Raw genomic sequence first — 15285 nt, 5'->3', positions numbered from 1 at the left:
GTCGTTCGACGTTACGCGCGACTGGAACTAGGGTCCACTGGTTTATACGCAAATGTGAGTCAAGAAGCAAGGGCATTTTGATCGATATTAGAACGAGAAGGATGGATGCAGAGTGCACGCACAAGGGAACAAATGACGGGAGGAGGAAGAAAGGGGAATGAGTTTATGTATTTGCAGCGCAAAATTTAACAGGTGCGATCATACCAGCACAAATGCACCGGATCCCATCAGAACCCCGCAGTTAAGTGTGCTTTGGTGAAAGTAGTACAATGATGGGTTACCTCGTGGGAAGTTCTCGTGTTGCACCCATTTTCTTTTTTTTCAGATGTGCCGTTCGACGTTACGGGCGACTTTAATTATGGTCCGCAGATTTATTCGCAAATGTGAGTCACGGCGCCGTGGCATTGTACTTGATATTTGAACGAGAACGAGAGGACGCACTTGGAAACAAATGACGGGAGGGAGAAGGAAGGAGATAGAATTTTTGTATTTGCAGCGCGAAACTAAACAGGTGCGATCATACCAGCACTAATGCACCGGATCCCATCAGAACTCCGCAGTTAAGTGTGCTTGGGCGAGAGTAGTACTCGGATGGGTGACCTCCTGGGAAGTCCTCGTGTCGCACTAATTTTTTTTTCAGACGGGTCGTTCGACGTTACGCGCGACTGGAACTAGGGTCCACTGGTTTATACGCAAATGTGAGTGAAGAAGCAAGGGCATTTTGATCGATATTCGAACGAGAAGGATGGATGCAGAGTGCACGCACAAGGGAACAAATGACGGGAGGAGGAAGAAAGGGGAATGAGTTTATGTGTTTGCAGCGCAAAATTTAACAGGTGCGATCATACCAGCACAAATGCACCGGATCCCATCAGAACCCCGCAGTTAAGTGTGCTTTGGTGAATGTAGTACAATGATGGGTTACCTCGTGGGAAGTTCTCGTGTTGCACCCATTTTCTTTTTTTTTCAGACGTGCCGTTCGACGTTACGCGCGACTTTAATTATGGTCCGCAGATTTATTCGCAAATGTGAGTCACGGCGCCGTGGCATTGTACTTGATATTTGAACGAGAACAAGAGGACGCACTTGGAAACAAATGACGGGAGGGGGAAGGAAGGAGATAGAATTTATGTATTTGCAGCGCGAAATTAAAAAGGTGCGATCATACCAGCACTAATGCATCGGATCCCATCAGAACTCCGCAGTTAAGTGTGCTTGGGCGAGAGTAGTACTCGGATGGGTGACCTCCTGGGAAGTCCTCGTGTCGCACTAATTTTTTTTTCAGACGGGTCGTTCGACGTTACGCGCGACTGGAACTAGGGTCCACTGGTTTATACGCAAATGTGAGTCAAGAAGCAAGGGCATTTTCATCTATATTAGAACGAGAAGGATGGATGCAGAGTGCACGCACAAGGGAACAAATGACGGGAGGAGGAAGAAAGGGGAATGAGTTTATGTGTTTGCAGCGCAAAATTAAACAGGTGCGATCATACCAGCACAAATGCACCGGATCCCATCAGAACCCCGCAGTTAAGTGTGCTTTGGTGAAAGTAGTACAATGATGGGTTACCTCGTGGGACGTTCTCGTGTTGCACCCATTTTCTTTTTTTCAGATGTGCCGTTCGACGTTACGCGCGACTTTAATTATGGTCCGCAGATTTATTCGCAAATGTGAGTCACGGCGCCGTGGCATTGTACTTGATATTTGAACGAGAACGAGAGGACGCACTTGGAAACAAATGACGGGAGGGGGAAGGAAGGAGATAGAATTTATGTATTTGCAGCGCAAAATTAAATAGGTGCGATCATACCAGCACTAATGCACCGGATCCCATTAGAACTCCGCAGTTAAGTGTGCTTGGGCGAGAGTAGTACTCGGATGGGTGACCTCCTGGGAAGTCCTCGTGTCGCACTAATTTTTTTTTCAGACGGGTCGTTCGACGTTACGCGCGACTTGAACTAGGGTCCACTGGTTTATACGCAAATGTGAGTCAAGAAGCAAGGGCATTTTGATCTATATTAGAACGAGAAGGATGGATGCAGAGTGCACGCACAAGGGAACAAATGACGGGAGGAGGAAGAAAGGGGAATGAGTTTATGTATTTGCAGCGCAAAATTTAACAGGTGTGATCATACCAGCACAAATGCACCGGATCCCATCAGAACCCCGCAGTTAAGTGTGCTTTGGTGAAAGTAGTACAATGATGGGTTACCTCGTGGGAAGTTCTCGTTTTGCAACCATTTTCTTTTTTTCAGATGTGCCGTTCGACGTTACGCGCGACTTTAATTATGGTCCGCAGATTTATTCGCAAATGTGAGTCACGGCGCCGTGGCATTGTACTTGATATTTGAACGAGAACGAGAGGACGCACTTGGAAACAAATGACGGGAGGGGGAAGGAAGGAGATAGAATTTTTGTATTTGCAGCGCGAAATTAAACAGGTGCGATCATACCAGCACTAATGCACCGGATCCCATCAGAACTCCGCAGTTAAGTGTGCTTGGGCGAGAGTAGTACTCGGATGGGTGACCTCCTGGGAAGTCCTCGTGTCGCACTAATTTTTTTTTCAGACGGGTCGTTCGACGTTACGCGCGACTGGAACTAGGGTCCACTGGTTTATACGCAAATGTGAGTCAAGAAGCAAGGGCATTTTGATCGATATTAGAACGAGAAGGATGGATGCAGAGTGCACGCACAAGGGAACAAATGACGGGAGGAGGAAGAAAGGGGAATGAGTTTATGTATTTGCAGCGCAAAATTTAACAGGTGCGATCATGCCAGCACAAATGCACCGGATCCCATCAGAACCCCGCAGTTAAGTGTGCTTTGGTGAAAGTAGTACAATGATGGGTTACCTCGTGGGACGTTCTCGTGTTGCACCCATTTTCTTTTTTTCAGATGTGCCGTTCGACGTTACGCGCGACTTTAATTATGGTCCGCAGATTTATTCGCAAATGTGAGTCACGGCGCCGTGGCATTGTACTTGATATTTGAACGAGAACGAGAGGACGCACTTGGAAACAAATGACGGGAGGGGGAAGGAAGGAGATAGAATTTATGTATTTGCAGCGCGAAATTAAACAGGTGCGATCATACCAGCACTAATGCACCGGATCCCATCAGAACTCCGCAGTTAATTGTGCTTGGGCGAGAGTAGTACTCGGATGGTTGACCTCCTGGGAAGTCCTCGTGTCGCACTAATTTTTTTTTCAGACGGGTCGTTCGACGTTACGCGCGACTGGAACTAGGGTCCATTGGTTTATACGCAAATGTGAGTCAAGAAGCAAGGGCATTTTGATCGATATTAGAACGAGAAGGATGGATGCAGAGTGCACGCACAAGGGAACAAATGACGGGAGGAGGAAGAAAGGGGAATGAGTTTATGTATTTGCAGCGCAAAATTTAACAGGTGCGATCATGCCAGCACAAATGCACCGGATCCCATCAGAACCCCGCAGTTAAGTGTGCTTTGGTGAAAGCAGTACAATGATGGGTTACCTCGTGGGAAGTTCTCGTTTTGCAACCATTTTCTTTTTTTCAGATGTGCCGTTCGACGTTACGCGCGACTTTAATTATGGTCCGCAGATTTATTCGCAAATGTGAGTCACGGCGCCGTGGCATTGTACTTGATATTTGAACGACAACGAGAGGACGCACTTGGAAACAAATGACGGGAGGGGGAAGGAAGGAGATAGAATTTTTGTATTTGCAGCGCGAAATTAAACAGGTGTGATCATACCAGCACTAATGCACCGGATCCCATCAGAACTCCGCAGTTAAGTGTGCTTGGGCGAGAGTAGTACTCGGATGGGTGACCTCCTGGGAAGTCCTCGTGTCGCACTAATTTTTTTTTCAGACGGGTCGTTCGACGTTACGCGCGACTGGAACTAGGGTCCACTGGTTTATACGCAAATGTGAGTCAAGAAGCAAGGGCATTTTGTTCGATATTAGAACGAGAAGGATGGATGCAGAGTGCACGCACAAGGGAACAAATGACGGGAGGAGGAAGAAAGGGGAATGAGTTTATGTATTTGCAGCGCAAAATTTAACAGGTGCGATCATGCCAGCACAAATGCACCGGATCCCATCAGAACCCCGCAGTTAAGTGTGCTTTGGTGAAAGTAGTACAATGATGGGTTACCTCGTGGGAAGTTCTCGTGTTGCACCCATTTTCTTTTTTTCAGATGTGCCGTTCGACGTTACGCGCGACTTTAATTATGGTCCGCAGATTTATTCGCAAATGTGAGTCACGGCGCCGTGGCATTGTACTTGATATTTGAACGAGAACGAGAGGACGCACTTGGAAACAAATGACGGGAGGGGGAAGGAAGGAGATAGAATTTATGTATTTGCAGCGCGAAATTAAACAGGTGCGATCATACCAGCACTAATGCACCGGATCCCATCAGAACTCCGCAGTTAAGTGTGCTTGGGCGAGAGTAGTACTCGGATGGTTGACCTCCTGGGAAGTCCTCGTGTCGCACTAATTTTTTTTTCAGACGGGTCGTTCGACGTTACGCGCGACTGGAACTAGGGTCCACTGGTTTATACGCAAATGTGAGTCAAGAAGCAAGGGCATTTTGATCGATATTAGAACGAGAAGGATGGATGCAGAGTGCACGCACAAGGGAACAAATGACGGGAGGAGGAAGAAAGGGGAATGAGTTTATGTATTTGCAGCGCAAAATTTAACAGGTGCGATCATACCAGCACAAATGCACCGGATCCCATCAGAACCCCGCAGTTAAGTGTGCTTTGGTGAAAGTAGTACAATGATGGGTTACCTCGTGGGAAGTTCTCGTGTTGCACCCATTTTCTTTTTTTCAGAGGTGCCGTTCGAGGTTACGCGCGACTTTAATTATGGTCCGCAGATTTATTCGCAAATGTGAGTCACGGCGCCGTGGCATTGTACTTGATATTTGAACGAGAACGAGAGGACGCACTTGGAAACAAATGACGGGAGGGGGAAGGAAGGAGATAGAATTTATGTATTTGCAGCACAAAAATAAACAGGTGCGATCATACCAGCACTAATGCACCGGATCCCATCAGAACTCCGCAGTTAAGTGCGCTTGGGCGAGAGTAGTACTCGGATGGGTGACCTCCTGGGAAGTCCTCGTGTCGCACTAATTTTTTTTTCAGACGGGTCGTTCGACGTTACGCGCGACTGGAACTAGGGTCCACTGGTTTATACGCAAATGTGAGTCAAGAAGCAAGGGCATTTTCATCGATATTAGAACGAGAAGGATGGATGCAGAGTGCACGCACAAGGGAACAAATGACGGGAGGATGAAGAAAGGGGAATGAGTTTATGTATTTGCAGCGCAAAATTTAACAGGTGCGATCATACCAGCACAAATGCACCGGATCCCATCAGAACCCCGCAGTTAAGTGTGCTTTGGTGAAAGTAGTACAATGATGGGTTACCTCGTGGGAAGTTCTCGTGTTGCACCCATTTTCTTTTTTTCAGAGGTGCCGTTCGACGTTACGCGCGACTTTAATTATGGTCCGCAGATTTATTCGCAAATGTGAGTCACGGCGCCATTGCATTGTACTTGATATTTGAACGAGAACGAGAGGACGCACTTGGAAACAAATGACGGGAGGGGGAAGGAAGGAGATAGAATTTATGTATTTGCAGCACAAAAATAAACAGGTGCGATCATACCAGCACTAATGCACCGGATCCCATCAGAACTCCGCAGTTAAGTGCGCTTGGGCGAGAGTAGTACTCGGATGGGTGACCTCCTGGGAAGTCCTCGTGTCGCACTAATTTTTTTTTCAGACGGGTCGTTCGACGTTACGCGCGACTGGAACTAGGGTCCACTGGTTTATACGCAAATGTGAGTCAAGAAGCAAGGGCATTTTCATCGATATTAGAACGAGAAGGATGGATGCAGAGTGCACGCACAAGGGAACAAATGACGGGAGGATGAAGAAAGGGGAATGAGTTTATGTATTTGCAGCGCAAAATTTAACAGGTGCGATCATACCAGCACAAATGCACCGGATCCCATCAGAACCCCGCAGTTAAGTGTGCTTTGGTGAAAGTAGTACAATGATGGGTTACCTCGTGGGAAGTTCTCGTGTTGCACCCATTTTCTTTTTTTCAGATGTGCCGTTCGACGTTACGCGCGACTTTAATTATGGTCCGCAGATTTATTCGCAAATGTGAGTCACGGCGCCGTGGCATTGTACTTGATATTTGAACGAGAACGAGAGGACGCACTTGGAAACAAATGACGGGAGGGGGAAGGAAGGAGATAGAATTTATGTATTTGCAGCGCGAAATTAAACAGGTGCGATCATACCAGCACTAATGCACCGGATCCCATCAGAACTCCGCAGTTAAGTGTGCTTGGGCGAGAGTAGTACTCGGATGGTTGACCTCCTGGGAAGTCCTCGTGTCGCACTAATTTTTTTTTCAGACGGGTCGTTCGACGTTACGCGCGACTGGAACTAGGGTCCACTGGTTTATACGCAAATGTGAGTCAAGAAGCAAGGGCATTTTGATCGATATTAGAACGAGAAGGATGGATGCAGAGTGCACGCACAAGGGAACAAATGACGGGAGGAGGAAGAAAGGGGAATGAGTTTATGTATTTGCAGCGCAAAATTTAACAGGTGCGATCATACCAGCACAAATGCACCGGATCCCATCAGAACCCCGCAGTTAAGTGTGCTTTGGTGAAAGTAGTACAATGATGGGTTACCTCGTGGGAAGTTCTCGTGTTGCACCCATTTTCTTTTTTTCAGAGGTGCCGTTCGAGGTTACGCGCGACTTTAATTATGGTCCGCAGATTTATTCGCAAATGTGAGTCACGGCGCCGTGGCATTGTACTTGATATTTGAACGAGAACGAGAGGACGCACTTGGAAACAAATGACGGGAGGGGGAAGGAAGGAGATAGAATTTTTGTATTTGCAGCGCAAAATTAAACAGGTGCGATCATACCAGCACAAATGCACCGGATCCCATCAGAACCCCGCAGTTAAGTGTGCTTTGGTGAAAATAGTACAATGATGGGTTACCTCGTGGGAAGTTCTCGTGTTGCACCCATTTTTTTTTTTTCAGATGTGCCGTTCGACGTTACGCGCGACTTTAATTATGGTCCGCAGATTTATTCGCAAATGTGAGTCACTGCGCCGTGGCATTGTACTTGATATTTGAACGTGCAGTGCGCACGCACTTGGAAACAAATGACGGGAGGGGGAAGGAAGGAGATAGAATTTATGTATTTGCAGCGCGAAATTAAACGGGTGCGATCATACCAGCACTAATGCACCGGATCCCATCAGAACTCCGCAGTTAAGTGTGCTTGGGCGAGAGTAGTACTTGGATGGGTGATCTCTTGGGAAGTCCTCATGTCGCACTAATTTTTTTTTTTCAGACGGGTCGTTCGACGTTACGCGCGACTGGAACTAGGGTCCACTGGTTTATACGCAAATGTGAGTCAAGAAGCAAGGGCATTTTGATCGATATTAGAACGAGAATGATGGATGCAGAGTGCACGCACAAGGGAACAAATGACGGGAGGAGGAAGAAAGGGGAATGAGTTTATGTATTTGCAGCGCAAAATTTAACAGGTGCGATCATACCAGCACAAATGCACCGGATCCCATCAGAACCCCGCAGTTAAGTGTGCTTTGGTGAAAGTAGTACAATGATGGGTTACCTCGTGGGAAGTTCTCGTGTTGCACCCATTTTCTTTTTTTCAGATGTGCCGTTCGACGTTACGCGCGACTTTAATTATGGTCCGCAGATTTATTCGCAAATGTGAGTCACGGCGCCGTGGCATTGTACTTGATATTTGAACGAGAACGAGAGGACGCACTTGGAAACAAATGACGGGAGGGGGAAGGAAGGAGATAGAATTTATGTATTTGCAGCGCAAAATTAAACAGGTGCGATCATACCAGCACTAATGCACCGGATCCCATCAGAACTCCGCAGTTAAGTGTGTTCGGGCGAGAGTAGTACTCGGATGGGTGACCTCCTGGGAAGTCCTCGTGTCGCACTAATATTTTTTTCAGACGGGTCGTTCGACGTTACGCGCGACTGGAACTAGGGTCCACTCGTTTATACGCAAATGTGAGTCAAGAAGCAAGGGCATTTTGATCGATATTAGAACGAGAAGGATGGATGCAGAGTGCACGCACAAGGGAACAAATGACGGGAGGAGGAAGAAAGGGGAATGAGTTTATGTATTTGCAGCGCAAAATTTAACAGGTGCGATCATACCAGCACAAATGCACCGGATCCCATCAGAACCCCGCAGTTAAGTGTGCTTTGGTGAAAGTAGTACAATGATGGGTTACCTCGTGGGAAGTTCTCGTGTTGCACCCATTTTCTTTTTTTCAGATGTGCCGTTCGACGTTACGCGCGACTTTAATTATGGTCCGCAGATTTATTCGCAAATGTGAGTCACGGCGCCGTGGCATTGTACTTGATATTTGAACGTGCAGTGCGCACGCACTTGGAAACAAAAGACGGGAGGGGGAAGGAAGGAGATAGAATTTATGTATTTGCAGCGCGAAATTAAACAGGTGCGATCATACCAGCACTAATGCACCGGATCCCATCAGAACTCCGCAGTTAAGTGTGCTTGGGCGAGAGTAGTACTCGGATGGGTGACCTCCTTGGAAGTCCTCGTGTCGCACTAATTTTTTTTTCAGACGGGTCGTTCGACGTTACGCGCGACTGGAACTAGGGTCCACTGGTTTATACGCAAATGTGAGTCAAGAAGCAAGGGCATTTTGATCGATATTAGAACGAGAAGGATGGATGCAGAGTGCACGCACAAGGGAACAAATGACGGGAGGAGGAAGAAAGGGGAATGAGTTTATGTATTTGCAGCGCAAAATTTAACAGGTGCGATCATACCAGCACAAATGCACCGGATCCCATCAGAACCCCGCAGTTAAGTGTGCTTTGGTGAAAGTAGTACAATGATGGGTTACCTCGTGGGAAGTTCTCGTGTTGCACCCATTTTCTTTTTTTCAGATGTGCCGTTCGACGTTACGCGCGACTTTAATTATGGTCCGCAGATTTATTCGCAAATGTGAGTCACGGCGCCGTGGCATTGTACTTGATATTTGAACGTGCAGTGCGCACGCACTTGGAAACAAATGACGGGAGGGGGAAGGAAGGAGATAGAATTTATGTATTTGCAGCGCGAAATTAAACAGGTGCGATCATACCAGCACTAATGCACCGGATCCCATCAGAACTCCGCAGTTAAGTGTGCTTGGGCGAGAGTAGTACTCGGATGGGTGACCTCCTCGGAAGTCCTCGTGTCGCACTAATTTTTTTTTCAGACGGGTCATTCGACGTTACGCGCGACTAGAACTAGGGTCCACTTGTTTATACGCAAATGTGAGTCAAGAAGCAAGGGCATTTTGATCGATATTAGAACGATGAGGATGGATGCAGAGTGCACGCACAAGGGAACAAATGACGGGAGGAGGAAGAAAGGGGAATGAGTTTATGTGTTTGCAGCGCAAAATTTAACAGGTGCGATCATACCAGCACAAATGCACCGGATCCCATCAGAACCCCGCAGTTAAGTGTGCTTTGGTGAAAGTAGTACAATGATGGGTTACCTCGTGGGAAGTTCTCGTGTTGCACCCATTTTCTTTTTTTTCAGATGTGCCGTTCGACGTTACGCGCGACTTTAATTATGGTCCGCAGATTTATTCGCAAATGTGAGTCACGGCGCCGTGGCATTGTACTTGATATTTGAACGAGAACGAGAGGACGCACTTGGAAACAAATGACGGGAGGGGGAAGGAAGGAGATAGAAATTTATGTATTTGCAGCGCAAAATTAAACAGGTGCGATCATACCAGCACTAATGCACCGGATCCCATCAGAACTCCGCAGTTAAGTGTGCTTGGGCGAGAGTAGTTCTCGGATGGGTGACCTCCTGGGAAGTCTTCGTGTCGCACCAATTTTTTTTTCAGACGGGTCGTTCGACGTTACGCGCGACTGGAACTAGGGTCCACTGGTTTATACGCAAATGTGAGTCAAGAAGCAAGGGCATTTTGATCGATATTAGAACGAGAAGGATGGATGCAGAGTGCACGCACAAGGGAACAAATGACGGGAGGAGGAAGAAAGGGGAATGAGTTTATGTATTTGCAGCGCAAAATTTAACAGGTGCGATCATACCAGCACAAATGCACCGGATCCCATCAGAACCCCGCAGTTAAGTGTGCTTTGGTGAAAGTAGTACAATGATGGGTTACCTCGTGGGAAGTTCTCGTGTTGCACCCATTTTCTTTTTTTTCAGATGTGCCGTTCGACGTTACGCGCGACATTAATTATGGTCCGCAGATTTATTCGCAAATGTGAGTCACGGCGCCGTGGCATTGTACTTGATATTTGAACGAGAACGAGAGGACGCACTTGGAAACAAATGACGGGAGGGGGAAGGAAGGAGATAGAATTTATGTATTTGCAGCGTTAAATTAAAAAGGTGGGATCATACTAGCACTAATGCACCGGATCCCATCAGAACTCCGCAGTTAAGTGTGCTCGGGCGAGAGTAGTACTCGGATGGGTGACCTCCTGGGAAGTCCTCGTGTCGCACTAATTTTTTTTTCAGACGGGTCGTTCGACGTTACGCGCGACTGGAACTAGGGTCCACTCGTTTATACGCAAATGTGAGTCAAGAAGCAAGGGCATTTTGATCGATATTAGAACGAGAAGGATGGATGCAGAGTGCACGCACAAGGGAACAAATGACGGGAGGAGGAAGAAAGGGGAATGAGTTTATGTATTTGCAGCGCAAAATTTAACAGGTGCGATCATACCAGCACAAATGCACCGGATCCCATCAGAACCCCGCAGTTAAGTGTGCTTTGGTGAAAGTAGTACAATGATGGGTTACCTCGTGGGAAGTTCTCGTGTTGCACCTATTTTCTTTTTTTTCAGATGTGCCGTTCGACGTTACGCGCGACTTTAATTATGGTCTGCAGATTTATTCGCAAATGTGAGTCACGGCGCCGTGGCATTTTACTTGATATTTGAACGAGAACGAGTGGACGCACTTGGAAACAAATGACGGGAGGGGGAAGGAAGGAGATAGAATTTATGTATTTGCAGCGCAAAATTAAACAGGTGCGATCATACCAGCACTAATGCACCGGATCCCATCAGAACTCCGCAGTTAAGTGTGCTCGGGCGAGAGTAGTACTCGGATGGGTGTCCTCCTGGGAAGTCCTCGTGTCGCACTAATTTTTTTTTCAGACGGGTCGTTCGACGTTACGCGCGACTGGAACTAGGGTCCACTCGTTTATACGCAAATGTGAGTCAAGAAGCAAGGGCATTTTGATCGATATTAGAACGAGAAGGATGGATGCAGAGTGCACGCACAAGGGAACAAATGACGGGAGGAGGAAGAAAGGGGAATGAGTTTATGTATTTGCAGCGCAAAATTTAACAGGTGCGATCATACCAGCACAAATGCACCGGATCCCATCAGAACCCCGCAGTTAAGTGTGCTTTGGTGAAAGTAGTACAATGATGGGTTACCTCGTGGGAAGTTCTCGTGTTGCACCCATTTTCTTTTTTTCAGATGTGCCGTTCGACGTTACGCGCGACTTTAATTATGGTCCGCAGATTTATTCGCAAATGTGAGTCACGGCGCCGTGGCATTGTACTTGATATTTGAACGTGCAGTGCGCACGCACTTGGAAACAAATGACGGGAGGGGGAAGGAAGGAGATAGAATTTATGTATTTGCAGCGCGAAATTAAACAGGTGCGATCATACCAGCACTAATGCACCGGATCCCATCAGAACTCCGCAGTTAAGTGTGCTTGGGCGAGAGTAGTACTCGGATGGGTGACCTCCTTGGAAGTCCTCGTGTCGCACTAATTTTTTTTTCAGACGGGTCGTTCGACGTTACGCGCGACTGGAACTAGGGTCCACTGGTTTATACGCAAATGTGAGTCAAGAAGCAAGGGCATTTTGATCGATATTAGAACGAGAAGGATGGATGCAGAGTGCACGCACAAGGGAACAAATGACGGGAGGAGGAAGAAAGGGGAATGAGTTTATGTATTTGCAGCGCAAAATTTAACAGGTGCGATCATACCAGCACAAATGCACCGGATCCCATCAGAACCCCGCAGTTAAGTGTGCTTTGGTGAAAGTAGTACAATGATGGGTTACCTCGTGGGAAGTTCTCGTGTTGCACCCATTTTCTTTTTTTCAGATGTGCCGTTCGACGTTACGCGCGACTTTAATTATGGTCCGCAGATTTATTCGCAAATGTGAGTCACGGCGCCGTGGCATTGTACTTGATATTTGAACGTGCAGTGCGCACGCACTTGGAAACAAATGACGGGAGGGGGAAGGAAGGAGATAGAATTTATGTATTTGCAGCGCGAAATTAAACAGGTGCGATCATACCAGCACTAATGCACCGGATCCCATCAGAACTCCGCAGTTAAGTGTGCTTGGGCGAGAGTAGTACTCGGATGGGTGACCTCCTCGGAAGTCCTCGTGTCGCACTAATTTTTTTTTCAGACGGGTCATTCGACGTTACGCGCGACTAGAACTAGGGTCCACTTGTTTATACGCAAATGTGAGTCAAGAAGCAAGGGCATTTTGATCGATATTAGAACGATGAGGATGGATGCAGAGTGCACGCACAAGGGAACAAATGACGGGAGGAGGAAGAAAGGGGAATGAGTTTATGTGTTTGCAGCGCAAAATTTAACAGGTGCGATCATACCAGCACAAATGCACCGGATCCCATCAGAACCCCGCAGTTAAGTGTGCTTTGGTGAAAGTAGTACAATGATGGGTTACCTCGTGGGAAGTTCTCGTGTTGCACCCATTTTCTTTTTTTTCAGATGTGCCGTTCGACGTTACGCGCGACTTTAATTATGGTCCGCAGATTTATTCGCAAATGTGAGTCACGGCGCCGTGGCATTGTACTTGATATTTGAACGAGAACGAGAGGACGCACTTGGAAACAAATGACGGGAGGGGGAAGGAAGGAGATAGAAATTTATGTATTTGCAGCGCAAAATTAAACAGGTGCGATCATACCAGCACTAATGCACCGGATCCCATCAGAACTCCGCAGTTAAGTGTGCTTGGGTGAGAGTAGTTCTCGGATGGGTGACCTCCTGGGAAGTCTTCCTGTCGCACCAATTTTTTTTTCAGACGGGTCGTTCGACGTTACGCGCGACTGGAACTAGGGTCCACTGGTTTATACGCAAATGTGAGTCAAGAAGCAAGGGCATTTTGATCGATATTAGAACGAGAAGGATGGATGCAGAGTGCACGCACAAGGGAACAAATGACGGGAGGAGGAAGAAAGGGGAATGAGTTTATGTATTTGCAGCGCAAAATTTAACAGGTGCGATCATACCAGCACAAATGCACCGGATCCCATCAGAACCCCGCAGTTAAGTGTGCTTTGGTGAAAGTAGTACAATGATGGGTTACCTCGTGGGAAGTTCTCGTGTTGCACCCATTTTCTTTTTTTTCAGATGTGCCGTTCGACGTTACGCGCGACATTAATTATGGTCCGCAGATTTATTCGCAAATGTGAGTCACGGCGCCGTGGCATTGTACTTGATATTTGAACGAGAACGAGAGGACGCACTTGGAAACAAATGACGGGAGGGGGAAGGAAGGAGATAGAATTTATGTATTTGCAGCGTTAAATTAAAAAGGTGGGATCATACTAGCACTAATGCACCGGATCCCATCAGAACTCCGCAGTTAAGTGTGCTCGGGCGAGAGTAGTACTCGGATGGGTGACCTCCTGGGAAGTCCTCGTGTCGCACTAATTTTGTTTTTCAGACGGGTCGTTCGACGTTACGCGCGACTGGAACTAGGGTCCACTGGTTTATACGCAAATGTGAGTCAAGAAGCAAGGGCATTTTGATCGATATTAGAACGAGAAGGATGGATGCAGAGTGCACGCACAAGGGAACAAATGACGGGAGGAGGAAGAAAGGGGAATGAGTTTATGTATTTGCAGCGCAAAATTTAACAGGTGCGATCATACCAGCACAAATGCACCGGATCCCATCAGAACCCCGCAGTTAAGTGTGCTTTGGTGAAAGTAGTACAATGATGGGTTACCTCGTGGGAAGTTCTCGTGTTGCACCCATTTTCTTTTTTTTCAGATGTGCCGTTCGACGTTACGCGCGACTTTAATTATGGTCCGCAGATTTATTCGCAAATGTGAGTCACGGCGCCGTGGCATTGTACTTGATATTTGAACGAGAACGAGAGGACGCACTTGGAAACAAATGACGGGAGGGGGAAGGAAGGAGATAGAATTTATGTATTTGCAGCGCGAAATTAAACAGGTGCGATCATACCAGCACTAATGCACCGGATCCCATTAGAACTCCGCAGTTAAGTGTGTTTGGGCGAGAGTAGTACTCGGATGGGTGACCTCCTGGGAAGTCCTCGTGTCGCACTAATTTTTTTTTCAGACGGGTCGTTCGACGTTACGCGCGACTGGAACTAGGGTCCACTGGTTTATACGCAAATGTGAGTCAAGAAGCAAGGGCATTTTGATCGATATTAGAACGAGAAGGATGGATGCAGAGTGCACGCACAAGGGAACAAATGACGGGAGGAGGAAGAAAGGGGAATGAGTTTATGTATTTGCAGCGCAAAATTTAACAGGTGCGATCATACCAGCACAAATGCACCGGATCCCATCAGAACCCCGCAGTTAAGTGTGCTTTGGTGAAAGTAGTACAATGATGGGTTACCTCGTGGGAAGTTCTCGTGTTGCACCCATTTTCTTTTTTTTCAGATGTGCCGTTCGACGTTACGCGCGACTTTAATTATGGTCCGCAGATTTATTCGCAAATGTGAGTCACGGCGCCGTGGCATTGTACTTGATATTTGAACGTGCAGTGCGCACGCACTTGGAAACAAATGACGGGAGGGGGAAGGAAGGAGATAGAATTTATGTATTTGCAGCGCGAAATTAAACAGGTGCGATCATACCAGCACTAATGCACCGGATCCCATCAGAACTCCGCAGTTAAGTGTGCTTGGGCGAGAGTAGTACTCGGATGGGTGACCTCCTGGGAAGTCCTCGTGTCGCACTAATTTTTTTTTCAGACGGGTCGTTCGACGTTACGCGCGACTGGAACTAGGGTCCACTGGTTTATACGCAAATGTGAGTCAAGAAGCAAGGGCATTTTGATCGATATTAGAACGAGAAGGATGGATGCAGAGTGCACGCACAAGGGAACAAATGACGGGAGGAGGAAGAAAGGGGAATGAGTTTATGT

General features: G+C 47.3%; 19 non-coding genes and 28 pseudogenes across 19 annotated transcripts; all 47 read left to right on the top strand.

The window, feature by feature from the left end:
* The first annotated feature begins 190 nt into the window (after positions 1-190).
* On the top strand, positions 191-309 carry LOC148261596 (5S ribosomal RNA; annotated as a pseudogene).
* Positions 310-509: 200 nt separating this feature from the next.
* On the top strand, positions 510-628 carry LOC148261595 (5S ribosomal RNA). The gene has a single exon (XR_015820790.1). It is a non-coding gene; the product is annotated as a 5S ribosomal RNA (ribosomal RNA).
* Positions 629-834: 206 nt separating this feature from the next.
* Positions 835-953, top strand: LOC148261594 (5S ribosomal RNA; annotated as a pseudogene).
* Positions 954-1154: 201 nt separating this feature from the next.
* Positions 1155-1273, top strand: LOC148261593 (5S ribosomal RNA). Its single transcript, XR_015819728.1, has one exon. It is a non-coding gene; the product is annotated as a 5S ribosomal RNA (ribosomal RNA).
* A 206-nt stretch (positions 1274-1479) lies between these two features.
* LOC148261592 (5S ribosomal RNA) lies at positions 1480-1598 on the top strand (annotated as a pseudogene).
* Positions 1599-1797: 199 nt separating this feature from the next.
* Positions 1798-1916, top strand: LOC148261591 (5S ribosomal RNA). Its single transcript, XR_015820929.1, has one exon. It is a non-coding gene; the product is annotated as a 5S ribosomal RNA (ribosomal RNA).
* Positions 1917-2122: 206 nt separating this feature from the next.
* On the top strand, positions 2123-2241 carry LOC148261590 (5S ribosomal RNA; annotated as a pseudogene).
* Positions 2242-2440: 199 nt separating this feature from the next.
* On the top strand, positions 2441-2559 carry LOC148261589 (5S ribosomal RNA). The gene has a single exon (XR_015820788.1). It is a non-coding gene; the product is annotated as a 5S ribosomal RNA (ribosomal RNA).
* Positions 2560-2765: 206 nt separating this feature from the next.
* On the top strand, positions 2766-2884 carry LOC148261588 (5S ribosomal RNA; annotated as a pseudogene).
* A 199-nt stretch (positions 2885-3083) lies between these two features.
* LOC148261587 (5S ribosomal RNA) lies at positions 3084-3202 on the top strand. Its single transcript, XR_015820357.1, has one exon. It is a non-coding gene; the product is annotated as a 5S ribosomal RNA (ribosomal RNA).
* Positions 3203-3408: 206 nt separating this feature from the next.
* LOC148261586 (5S ribosomal RNA) lies at positions 3409-3527 on the top strand (annotated as a pseudogene).
* A 199-nt stretch (positions 3528-3726) lies between these two features.
* LOC148261585 (5S ribosomal RNA) lies at positions 3727-3845 on the top strand. Its single transcript, XR_015820956.1, has one exon. It is a non-coding gene; the product is annotated as a 5S ribosomal RNA (ribosomal RNA).
* A 206-nt stretch (positions 3846-4051) lies between these two features.
* Positions 4052-4170, top strand: LOC148261584 (5S ribosomal RNA; annotated as a pseudogene).
* A 199-nt stretch (positions 4171-4369) lies between these two features.
* On the top strand, positions 4370-4488 carry LOC148261583 (5S ribosomal RNA). The gene has a single exon (XR_015821204.1). It is a non-coding gene; the product is annotated as a 5S ribosomal RNA (ribosomal RNA).
* A 206-nt stretch (positions 4489-4694) lies between these two features.
* On the top strand, positions 4695-4813 carry LOC148261582 (5S ribosomal RNA; annotated as a pseudogene).
* A 199-nt stretch (positions 4814-5012) lies between these two features.
* Positions 5013-5131, top strand: LOC148261581 (5S ribosomal RNA). Its single transcript, XR_015819654.1, has one exon. It is a non-coding gene; the product is annotated as a 5S ribosomal RNA (ribosomal RNA).
* Positions 5132-5337: 206 nt separating this feature from the next.
* On the top strand, positions 5338-5456 carry LOC148261580 (5S ribosomal RNA; annotated as a pseudogene).
* Positions 5457-5655: 199 nt separating this feature from the next.
* Positions 5656-5774, top strand: LOC148261579 (5S ribosomal RNA). Its single transcript, XR_015819652.1, has one exon. It is a non-coding gene; the product is annotated as a 5S ribosomal RNA (ribosomal RNA).
* Positions 5775-5980: 206 nt separating this feature from the next.
* Positions 5981-6099, top strand: LOC148261578 (5S ribosomal RNA; annotated as a pseudogene).
* Positions 6100-6298: 199 nt separating this feature from the next.
* LOC148261577 (5S ribosomal RNA) lies at positions 6299-6417 on the top strand. The gene has a single exon (XR_015821203.1). It is a non-coding gene; the product is annotated as a 5S ribosomal RNA (ribosomal RNA).
* A 206-nt stretch (positions 6418-6623) lies between these two features.
* LOC148261576 (5S ribosomal RNA) lies at positions 6624-6742 on the top strand (annotated as a pseudogene).
* Positions 6743-6941: 199 nt separating this feature from the next.
* Positions 6942-7060, top strand: LOC148261575 (5S ribosomal RNA; annotated as a pseudogene).
* A 198-nt stretch (positions 7061-7258) lies between these two features.
* Positions 7259-7377, top strand: LOC148261574 (5S ribosomal RNA; annotated as a pseudogene).
* Positions 7378-7585: 208 nt separating this feature from the next.
* On the top strand, positions 7586-7704 carry LOC148261573 (5S ribosomal RNA; annotated as a pseudogene).
* A 199-nt stretch (positions 7705-7903) lies between these two features.
* LOC148261572 (5S ribosomal RNA) lies at positions 7904-8022 on the top strand. Its single transcript, XR_015819546.1, has one exon. It is a non-coding gene; the product is annotated as a 5S ribosomal RNA (ribosomal RNA).
* Positions 8023-8228: 206 nt separating this feature from the next.
* On the top strand, positions 8229-8347 carry LOC148261571 (5S ribosomal RNA; annotated as a pseudogene).
* A 198-nt stretch (positions 8348-8545) lies between these two features.
* Positions 8546-8664, top strand: LOC148261570 (5S ribosomal RNA). The gene has a single exon (XR_015819777.1). It is a non-coding gene; the product is annotated as a 5S ribosomal RNA (ribosomal RNA).
* Positions 8665-8870: 206 nt separating this feature from the next.
* LOC148261569 (5S ribosomal RNA) lies at positions 8871-8989 on the top strand (annotated as a pseudogene).
* A 198-nt stretch (positions 8990-9187) lies between these two features.
* On the top strand, positions 9188-9306 carry LOC148261568 (5S ribosomal RNA). Its single transcript, XR_015819863.1, has one exon. It is a non-coding gene; the product is annotated as a 5S ribosomal RNA (ribosomal RNA).
* A 206-nt stretch (positions 9307-9512) lies between these two features.
* LOC148261567 (5S ribosomal RNA) lies at positions 9513-9631 on the top strand (annotated as a pseudogene).
* Positions 9632-9832: 201 nt separating this feature from the next.
* Positions 9833-9951, top strand: LOC148261566 (5S ribosomal RNA). Its single transcript, XR_015820545.1, has one exon. It is a non-coding gene; the product is annotated as a 5S ribosomal RNA (ribosomal RNA).
* Positions 9952-10157: 206 nt separating this feature from the next.
* On the top strand, positions 10158-10276 carry LOC148261565 (5S ribosomal RNA; annotated as a pseudogene).
* A 200-nt stretch (positions 10277-10476) lies between these two features.
* LOC148261564 (5S ribosomal RNA) lies at positions 10477-10595 on the top strand (annotated as a pseudogene).
* A 206-nt stretch (positions 10596-10801) lies between these two features.
* LOC148261563 (5S ribosomal RNA) lies at positions 10802-10920 on the top strand (annotated as a pseudogene).
* Positions 10921-11120: 200 nt separating this feature from the next.
* LOC148261562 (5S ribosomal RNA) lies at positions 11121-11239 on the top strand. The gene has a single exon (XR_015821157.1). It is a non-coding gene; the product is annotated as a 5S ribosomal RNA (ribosomal RNA).
* A 206-nt stretch (positions 11240-11445) lies between these two features.
* LOC148261561 (5S ribosomal RNA) lies at positions 11446-11564 on the top strand (annotated as a pseudogene).
* Positions 11565-11762: 198 nt separating this feature from the next.
* Positions 11763-11881, top strand: LOC148261560 (5S ribosomal RNA). The gene has a single exon (XR_015819775.1). It is a non-coding gene; the product is annotated as a 5S ribosomal RNA (ribosomal RNA).
* A 206-nt stretch (positions 11882-12087) lies between these two features.
* LOC148261559 (5S ribosomal RNA) lies at positions 12088-12206 on the top strand (annotated as a pseudogene).
* Positions 12207-12404: 198 nt separating this feature from the next.
* LOC148261558 (5S ribosomal RNA) lies at positions 12405-12523 on the top strand. The gene has a single exon (XR_015819862.1). It is a non-coding gene; the product is annotated as a 5S ribosomal RNA (ribosomal RNA).
* Positions 12524-12729: 206 nt separating this feature from the next.
* LOC148261557 (5S ribosomal RNA) lies at positions 12730-12848 on the top strand (annotated as a pseudogene).
* Positions 12849-13049: 201 nt separating this feature from the next.
* LOC148261556 (5S ribosomal RNA) lies at positions 13050-13168 on the top strand (annotated as a pseudogene).
* A 206-nt stretch (positions 13169-13374) lies between these two features.
* On the top strand, positions 13375-13493 carry LOC148261555 (5S ribosomal RNA; annotated as a pseudogene).
* A 200-nt stretch (positions 13494-13693) lies between these two features.
* On the top strand, positions 13694-13812 carry LOC148261554 (5S ribosomal RNA; annotated as a pseudogene).
* A 207-nt stretch (positions 13813-14019) lies between these two features.
* On the top strand, positions 14020-14138 carry LOC148261553 (5S ribosomal RNA; annotated as a pseudogene).
* Positions 14139-14338: 200 nt separating this feature from the next.
* LOC148261552 (5S ribosomal RNA) lies at positions 14339-14457 on the top strand. The gene has a single exon (XR_015819640.1). It is a non-coding gene; the product is annotated as a 5S ribosomal RNA (ribosomal RNA).
* Positions 14458-14663: 206 nt separating this feature from the next.
* On the top strand, positions 14664-14782 carry LOC148261551 (5S ribosomal RNA; annotated as a pseudogene).
* Positions 14783-14981: 199 nt separating this feature from the next.
* LOC148261550 (5S ribosomal RNA) lies at positions 14982-15100 on the top strand. The gene has a single exon (XR_015820787.1). It is a non-coding gene; the product is annotated as a 5S ribosomal RNA (ribosomal RNA).
* The last annotated feature ends 185 nt before the right edge of the window (positions 15101-15285 follow it).

This window comes from Carica papaya, chromosome 5, assembly GCF_054855325.1.
Source record: "Carica papaya isolate Zhongbai chromosome 5, ASM5485532v1, whole genome shotgun sequence".
Classification (NCBI taxonomy): domain Eukaryota; kingdom Viridiplantae; phylum Streptophyta; class Magnoliopsida; order Brassicales; family Caricaceae; genus Carica; species Carica papaya.
This window is presented reverse-complemented; position numbering and strand designations above follow the sequence as displayed.